This window comes from Lepus europaeus, chromosome 1, assembly GCF_033115175.1.
Source record: "Lepus europaeus isolate LE1 chromosome 1, mLepTim1.pri, whole genome shotgun sequence".
Taxonomy (NCBI): Eukaryota; Metazoa; Chordata; class Mammalia; order Lagomorpha; family Leporidae; genus Lepus; species Lepus europaeus.
This window is the reverse complement of record NC_084827.1, coordinates 164,034,734-164,044,494: the sequence shown is the minus strand read 5'-3', so window position 1 is coordinate 164,044,494 and position 9,761 is coordinate 164,034,734.

Here is a 9,761-nt window from a genome sequence, read left to right as displayed (position 1 = left end):
TTGTTCTTATCTCCCATAATGAAATTTAAATAGCCTGCTATCGCTAAGTAAATAATTGGCACCATAAAGGCCTTCTGGAAGCTTTTAATTATGTCAAACTTGCTCTTCAATTCTAAACATTCCTTACAACTGAAGGATATTTAGAGCTTTGGTGTCTTCTGGGCAGATGGAGAAAGGAACACAAAATAGGATAAGAAGGCAGGAACTTCCCATCAATCATGATAGCCTCCCACTATCCCAGGATCAGAAAATGTAAGGATTTGAGTGGTGAGGGAGGGGCTGGGGATTCCCTGGGAAGCAAAGGTCTGGATTTAGTTCCTGCTGGGTCCCTGCCGGGCTGTCCCATTTGGGACAAGGCACTCAACAACCTCTCTGGATCCCATCCTAACAATGTTTCAGGGGAAGCCCAGATTTCGCATCCTGCCTGCCCTGCCCCCTTTTACCTGATAACCTGCCAGGTGGCGGCCCTCACCCCTCCTGCTTCCTGCCTGATAAATCTTCCACAATCTCCCAGGTGCAGCCCAGTATCTGCATCTCAAACACCCTGCTCCCTTCCTCAGGTCTGATAACATTTGCATCCATAAAGTCCTTTGTTTCAGACCTTCAAGAGAAGTTTTTCTATTTACATCCAAAAAGCCCTTTGTTCCAAGAGGAGCAGAGGTGGGGAAGCAAGACCCATCTCCTTAAAAACCCCCAGCCTCAACTGGACTGCGCGCTCAGCTCTCTGCATCTTTGCTGAGTTGCCCGCCTGGCCTGGCCTGGCCTGGCCTGGCTAGGTGTACTCTCCACTCACCCATGCAGCCCCCCCCCCTCCCCCAGTCTGAGGGACTGGGCACTCTCTCTCAGGTCCTGTCTGGAGAGGTGCCCATCCGTCCTTACAGATGTTCCTTCTTAATAAACCTTGCTATTTTACCTCCCACTACTCTCTGTCTCACGCCTGAATTCTTTCTTGCGCGAAGACAAGAACCCTGCAATTTCTCCGGTAACATAAACACTTGCTGCACTCCTGGCCTGCTCTCTGCTTGGTATAGACCCCAACTTAATTTCTAGACTTTTCTTTCCCCCTTAGATAGAGCCCTCACTCTCCCATGTACTTCTCACACTGAATAAAACCCTTAAAACTCACCATGCTGCCTGGTCTATTTGAGCCAGTATTCAGAAGTCTTCTCTGAATTCGTGGCAAGAACCCACACAGCTTATTAATTTCAGAAATATTGATAAGCAAAACGGTTTCACAGGGATCCACTTTGGTCTGACCAATGTCCTAGGGTCTTTGTGGAGAAGCTTCCTTCTGGGGTGGCCAAATTCTGTGACATGCAAGATAGACTCCAGGCAACAGCCAGATGCTGCTAACCCCAGAGAGAGGCTTGCCTGAGGCAAAGGTGGCCATGATCAGAAGCTATTGGAAAAAAACAGTCAAAACAAAGCAAGCAGATTTACTGAGTGCGGAACTTTCCAGAGCCTTTATCTGAGACTCTCCTAAAAAGAGACACCAAAGTATTTGGCTACGAAAAGCTTTTTTAAATTATTTTCTTAAAAATCAATGCTGAGGTCTGGCATGCCTTGAAAGTGCTGGACCAGCCTTATGACACGACTTCTTCTTCACTCACTGTCCTCTCTTCAGAAAGTACTCAGCCTTGGCTGCAGGCACAGCATCACCTGCACCTCCTCCCCAGAAACTTGTGTCTAATTGAGCTGGGGGCCAAGTGCTAGTTGCAGCTCCCCTAGGATTCGAACGTGCAACCACCAAGGAGAACAGGAATTCAGGGAGCCGGGGAAGGCACCTGCTCTTCCCATGCCTTTTGTGGAGCATGAATGGGGAGGAATCCCCATCCTCGGGCCAGTGTTGGACAACAAACCCAAGAAAGCGTTCGTCTCTTCACCCAGAGTAGAAACACAAACTGCACAAGTCCCAGTCTGCTGGGAGGGCCTCTGCCGGGGATCCAATAGCACAGCCGTTCCTAACAGTGACTCAGCCGGGATTCTGACCCTAATCATCCTCCTTTAAAACCCTGTGGACTTTTCCTTTTAAAACAAAAATAACTTTACTAATTTTTCTGGCTGTAAATCTAATGCCTACTCATTGTGGGAGGTGTGAGGCAACACATAAAAAAAGTGTAAACTAAAAATGAAGCATTCTTAACCCCCCCGCTGTGGATTTTGGGTCCACCTCTCTCAATACCGTTGCACTGAGGTCCAAGTTTCTAGCACATGAGCCTCTGTGTGACAAACCATGGCCTACCACAGCCTTCTCCACTCTCTAGCTCCTGTATTTTCTAACTGCTATAGGCCCAAGCCCCTCACTTCTATCAAACCTCCTTCGGGGTTCACTCTTAAAGTCTGGGCTCTGTGCCAGTCTCCCCTCTCCTGACACCCACTCTTTGGGAGCAGGTTGGAGATTTTATCCCCCAGCAGAGGTCACCAAATCCTCTTTTAAGGAACAAGCAAGGAGTCAGCAAGCGAAGGCTGTTGCTTCTGGAAAGACCAGCGACCTCGCACACCCCCAGCCCCACCCCCACCTCCAGCGCACCACCCTTCCCTCTGGGGCAACCCTTGTCACTCTGTGTTAGAAACGACTGCCCCTCAGGACACCCGGGCCCTGGCTTCTTTCACCCCGTCTCTGGACACCAGCACCCCCAGAGGAGCCACCGCCTTTAGGGCTCCTGAATGTCTGCTATTGAGAAGCGAGGTTCTTCCAGGAAAAACTCCAAGCTGTGTTTCTCATCCTAAAAGTAGTAATGATGACTCACATGCCCACATGTTGCCAGAAAAAGTTGCAGCCTCAGGCTAGGCTGGCTGGTGTTACTCGCCACTCTGTCCCAGCGAGCAGACCACGTTTCTTAACACTGGGGAACAGTGTCTGTCCAGAGCTGGGCAGATCTGACGCCAGGAGCCAGGAGCTTCTTCTGGGTCTCCCACGTGAGTGCAGGGGCCCAAGAATTTCCACTTCTTTCCCAGGCCATAAGCAGAGAGCTGGATCAGAAGAGGAGCAGCTGGGACATGAACCAGTGCCCATAAGGGATATCCACCAGGCAGGTGAAGATATAGCCTACTAACCCAAAGCCCCGGGGGCCTCACAATTAAGAATTTTGATAAATGCTTTGAAGGAAACAAGAGGCTAAACTTTTTGCAATTAAAAAATATTCAAATATCTTAACATTTTAGTTTTAAAATGTTTAAGATTTATTTATTTATTTGAAAGGCATGTTACAGACAGGCAGAGGCAAAGAGAGAGAGAGAGAGAGAGAGAGAGAGGTTTTCCATCCACTGGTTCACTCCCCAAATGACCGGCAACTGCTGGAGCTGCACCAATCCAGAGCCAGGAGCTTCATCCAGGTCTCCCACACAGGTGCATTGGCCCAAGGACTTGGGCCTTAAAATGTTTTTAATTTTAAAATAATTAATTTTAAGAACAAATTTTAGGGTCAGCTTAAACTCAGCAGCTTAAGTCACTGATTGGGACACGCCCATCCTTTAACAGAGTGCCCGGTTCCAGTCCCGGCTCCTCCACTTCCAATGCTGCTTCCTGTTAATGCACAGGAGGCAACAGGTGATGGCACAAGCACCTGGGTTCCTGCCACTTAGGAGACCTGGATTAAGTTCCAGGCTCCTGGCCTCAGCCTGACCCAGCCTCAGCTGCTGCAATGAACCCGCAAATGGAAGCTCACTGATGCTCACTCTCTCTTTTGTCTTTCAAATAAGATGAAAACAAATTGAATTAATACAAATTGAAAAACTAATGATTTTCAAAATGATCAATCTATTTTTTTAAAAAATTAGAAAATTAGTTTTAAAAGAAGCTAAAATAAAGAAGATTCTTACTGTCACTCACACTCAGTGACCAGGGGGACCAGGAAGGGCTGATGGAGGCTTAGTTAGAGGAGCCCTTCAGGTCCCCGAGTGGAGCAGGAAGGGAACATCCTTCCAGGACAGGGAACAGCACCCTGGGCAGCCTTGAGGTGCAGAAGGACCTGCAGTCTGGAGAGGAAGGGGCCCATGGCAGGAGGTGAGCTGCAGGAGATACGCACGGTATGTTTAGGTACATGAGTTTTAAATTATCCAACAGAATTCAGGGACCAGTTGGTTATTACCCATAAGCTACTCTGATTCAAAATCATTAAATGCCTCGGGTTTGTCTACTTCTCCCATAAGCAATAAAATTCTTCACTTTGACTCTTTTTAAGAGTATCTCAAACCATAGTCATGCTAAGACAATCCACCTGGACAGATGAAAAGTGGGACAATATGTTGAAAGAGAATCCCATGAAAATTCTCTGAAATGCTAATTTTAATGTGTTTGCAATTTCTTTCAATCAAAGACACAAAGCACATCTATAGATGTCATTTTCATTTGGGGGCAGGGGTTGTCTCTTTCCACCCTTTTCATTACAAGATTGTCATGGATTTCTCAGCAGAGAGGGGAAGATGCAGAAGGAAGCGAGGCAGCAAAGAGCCATTTTATACAACATCGAAATAGAAATCTGGCCCCTCCTTCTCCACTCCCCATAGTGTGGTTTAAGCCTCCCTCTCTCTGCTCCCCACACCTATTTCTGCTCCTTTCCAAGAGGCCCCACCGCCAGCCACAACTTGGGTATTTGCCTCCAGCCCTACATTTATTTGGCCCCAAAGCTAGAACATATGCGGGCAAGACTCCTACACACAGAAGACCTGAAAGGGCTGTATAGATGGGGACCTGTCTTTCAGTAGGGAAGGGAGGGTCAGAGGGGCTAGTCCAAGCAGGTGTTATTCTTGGGAAGTATGACAACTTTCACACAAAGTCTTCCTTATTCAGAGCTATTGGGGAAGAAAAACATGCATTGAATCCTCCTGTGTGCTGCCTTTAACCCCTTGCCTCCCGGTCAGAACACCTCCAGCTACTCAGCTTCAGGAAGTTGTTCTTCGAGCATTTCCAAAAGTAACTCCAACCTCAACACCTGGAGAACCAGGGACAGACAAGGCAGGTGGAAGGCACAGTTCACTCATGAGTGGGCTGGATTGACATCACTCAGCCAGCCTTATTCTTACCCTGAAAAGCCATTCCAAAAATAAATCATTCACTGTATGCCAGTGGGTATTAGGGTGTTAGAAGGATCTTCCAAGGGGTCTTTGCAACATTGCCAGGAGCTATAAGAAAACAAAAAAGTAAAGCAAATTAACTGGACCTTAAAAATGTTTACTGATTAAGTGTCTATGGAAAATTTCTTATGATCTAATGGGGTGGTGGACGAGGGGAATCCAACAGAAAGGAAGACGAACAGCACTGGAGTTAACCTTAAAAGTCTAATAAGCTGTAGGATTCAAAGAAGAATCCTCCATTCATTTGGAGGACCAGGCTTAGCTTCTCAGAGGAATTTTCTCTAGATTCTGTTCTGCTTCTTAAGCCTCAGTATTGAGGAAGGTATTAAGAGAGATGGGTGTTGCCAAGGTCAACTTTTCTTGGCACTTCAACAAGGACACATCATGGCATTTGCACAGGAACGGGAATTATCAGGGTTCTGAAATCCTAAAAAGAATGTGAGATTCTAGAATTTCAAGATGAATGTGCCAACCAGTTGAACCCAAAGTACAAGTTGGGGAGGTAGCAAGGGGGGGGGGGGGTACCCTGGATTTTGCCCCACCCCGTACTACTGTTTCCCTTCTTGCATTGGGTGGAAATATGTATGCAGGAAAAACATTCAAAGCCTCACCAAGGGTTCTCTGGTTCCTCCCATGCTAATCTAGGGCACCACAGCCAAGCTGCCTTGTTTAGTGAGAAAGCATATAAAATAGAAGAGGGCTTATGGTCAATGAGGGAATGTGTTCTTTGTAACCAAACAGAGCCCCTGAGAATTATGTTTGGACCAGGAACATCACCTATGTCACATATGACTGGGTAACCTCCCCACGCCACATCCCAAAAGACATCACAAATCAATCATAGCACACCAAGCCCTGATGCTACCCCAGCTTGCTCTCAACTAGGATTTCCAGAAATCCACTACTCGTCAACAGGACTTGGCACAAGAGAGGAGATGTTAGGGCCATCGGAGACTTCAACTTCATAGCAGCTCACTGCATGAGAGACTTGTCTACCTAGGAAAGGAACCACGAGGCAGGTAGCAATTAGGGTCTTGGTCCCTGCCCAAAAGGCTTACGGAAACATGAAGTGAATCACCAAGAAGATGCCACGTCCTCTGAAACACAGTGAATTTTGTGTATACAGTCTCCTAAGGATCACTAAATAAATGACTCACTTGCATTTTAGGTTGAGTTATAAAATAGATGTAAACATAAGGCAATCCCAACGTTGAGAGCACTGAACTTTGGGGGGTAAGTGAATTCTCAAAGGTTTGCTGAGGCTTTCTGTAAATGCCAAGCTCCTCTCCCCCCGAATGTGTTTAAGATCTTAAGTACCTGACAGGAAGGGAAAGGAGGAAGGCAGCTGAGTAAGTATCAACTCCACTGGTATTTGAAAATGAATCCCAAATGATCATGGGGCAATGATCATGATCCAGCCGCAGTCCTCCAGAAACAACTCAACTCTGAAACAACCCCACGCTGGGCTTGGCACCCAGGGCCTTGTTACTGGCCGGCTGTCAAGCGTGAGCCATAGGCAAAGACAGAAACTAATCCTTTATCACTGAAAGCAGGCAGGAGGCCTCATCCACAAAAGCCAAGTCAACCACTCCGAAGTCGTTCTGAGCTCTCGCCCAGGCACAGAACACAGCCATTCTCACTAGCTGTTACCAGAAGGTCAGCAGGACGGTGCCCAGGTCAGTTTGGAGCAGTGGTTGTCAGGTTGTCCAGGAGGTGCCTCAGGGCTGCCCAGCGGGGAGCAGGGGGTGAAGCAGACAGGACTGTAATCCCCCCCCCCCCCAGCAAACACACGCATGTGTGTGTGCGTGCACACGAACACACATGCTTCCATCAGCGCAGCCCCTTCTCTCATCTCTTCTACGGCTCCCGCTCCTCCTAAGAGTCTATTTGCAAAGAAAGGGCTTCTCTGCCAAGCAAAGAAGTTTCTTGGGGCCGGCGCTGTGGCGCAGCAGGTTAAAGCCCTGGCCTGAAGCACCGGCATCCCATATGGGTGCCAGTTCTAGTCCTGGCTGCTACTCTTCCGATCCAGCTCTCTGCTATGGCCTGGGAAAGCAGTAGAGGATGGCCCAAGTCTTTGGGCCTCTGCACCTGCATGGGAGACCAGGAGGAAGCCCTTGGCTCCTGGCTTCAGATCAGCGCAGCTCCAGCCATTGCGGCCATCTGAGGAGTGAACCAGCGGATGGAAGACCTCTCTCTCTTTCTGTGTGTCTCTACCCCTCTCGGTAACTCTGTATTTCAAATAAATAAAATAAACCTTTTAAAAAAAAAAAGAAAAGTTTATTTCCAATTGTTGATATCATCTATTCTAAGACACAATCAGGCATCCACCCCTAGACGTCCACCTCATCCATCCCGTGGCTCCTTAGAGCCAAAACCAACTAACAGAATAGAAGGGCATACATGTCCCCAAACCAAAGCAGAACATGGGAAAAAATGCTCTTTTGGGTGTTGTGGTTTTTGTTTTGTTTTTCCCTTTTTATTTACAAATAATTTTAAACTTAAAGAAAAAAAATTCAAGAATAAAAATAGGAAAAGAATTCCTGTATTTTTAAACCCAGATTGTTAACAGTTTTCACATTTGCTTTACTATGTGCTTCCCATTCTCCCTCCCTCCCTCCCTCTCCCTCTCTCTCCCTCTCTCTCTCACTCTCCCGCATGCACACACACTCTGATTTTTCTTTTGAACCATTTTAGGGAAAGTTTCACACATCATGACCTCTTAATCCCTAAATACGTCAAGTGTATTTTCTATGGATAGAGACATTCTCTTACATAACCATAATATAGTTCTCAACTTCAGCAAGTTTAACATGGAAAAAATATTTTTTATCTGGTGTGCTACCCATACCCTATTGGTTCCAACTGACCCCAGAAAGTGTGGGCAGCATTTTCCCCTCCAGGACAAAGCCAGGGCAAGGGTCAGGGACCACAGTGAGCTGTCGATCTCTCCAGCCCTCTTTCCTCTGGATACTTCCAGGGCCTTTCTCTGTCACCCAGGATGACACTTCTCATGGCTAGAGCTCTCCCTGGCCCTGTCTTCAATAGAATGGTTCTCCTTTAGAGTTTGCCTAATGTTTGCGCGTGATTCAGGTTGTACATTCTTGGCTGAAACACTGCACAGGTGCCTTGTGTCTCTCTGGCCACCACCTGTGGAGGCACACACACACATACCGTCAGCCCTCATTGCTGATACAAATTTTGATTACCAACCAAGCTGTCAAATTTCTCCATGGAATAATTGCTGTTATTTTCTCCCTTGGAATACTCCATAGGAAAATATTTAAAACCATACCAACACTCTTTTCCTCATCTAAATTTCCCACAGGGGCCAGTGGTGTGGCATAGTGGGTAAAGCAGCAGCCTGCAGTGCTAGCATCCCATATGGGCACCAGTTTGAGACCTGGCTGCTCCACTTCCGATCCAGCTCTCTGCTATAGCCTGGGAAAGCAGTAGAAGATAACCCAAGTCCTCGGGCCCCTGCACCCATGTGGGTGACCTGGAGGAAGCTACTGCCTTCTGCCTCCGGCTCGCTCTCTCTCTCTCTCTCTCTCTCTCTCTGCCTCTCTGTAACTCTGCCTTTCAAATAAATAAATATTTAAAAAATAAACAAATTTCCCCCTAAACCTAGCATCTGTTGATGACTTTACTTGAGCTTATCTTTGCCATCATGGTTACAAAACACATTCCAACTCTAGCACTGCCTCTCAGGCTACCAGTTGGCATTGAGCTTTCACTGTAAGCATGAGCCCTGCCTTTCCCCAATAAATAAAATAAATATGTATCCATTTATTACCAGAACACTCCTCTTAATGTTCTGATTCTTTTTTTTTTTTTTTTTGACAGGCAGAGTTAGACAGTGAGAGAGAGAGAGAGAGACTGAGAGAAAAGTCTTCCTTCCATTGGTTCACCACCCAAATGGCCGCCAAGGCCAGCATGCTGCGCCGATCTGAAGCTAGGAGCCAGGTGCTTCCTCCTGGTCTCCCATGGGGTGCAGGGCCCAAGGACCTGGGCCATCCTCCACTGCCTTCCAGGACCACAGCAGAGAGCTGGCCTGGAAGAGGAGCAACCAGGACAGAATCTGGCGCCCCAACCGGGACTAGAACCCTGGGGTACCGGTACCGCAGGCAGAGGATTAGCCTAGTGAGCCACGGCACCGGCTCTGATTCATTCTTGTACTTAATCACTTATATCTCCCAGACTCAACCACCAGAAGCCCCTTCAAGCTGGCTCCTGTGTCCTGGAGACATGCTCCCATCTCTGTTGGAGCACTGCCTTAATTTCTAGCAAAACAAATATCCAGCCTTATCTGGGACACTCCTGCCCCATCCCTCGAGTTCATTTCTCCCAGGAGCTCTGATTCTTCTTGGTGGAAAATGGTATTAGAGACCAACATCTAGGTACGAGATAGGTCCCTGGCTACTGAAGTATTACTGCTTCTTGGTCTTTTTAGTAACAAAGCTACGGATATACACATGTTTATACATTTACATATACATGCATAATACATGCATACACACATGAATGTATTAACATGGTAAACACTGATACCTCCACTTTCAACATATTCCAGCACTGCTTTCTTGCCTTCCACCCATTCCATATTATGTCCCTTCTTCTTAGTGAGAACCCTCATCACCAACAACACCACATTTACTTTTGCACTTTGTCCTTTTCATGTAATGCTA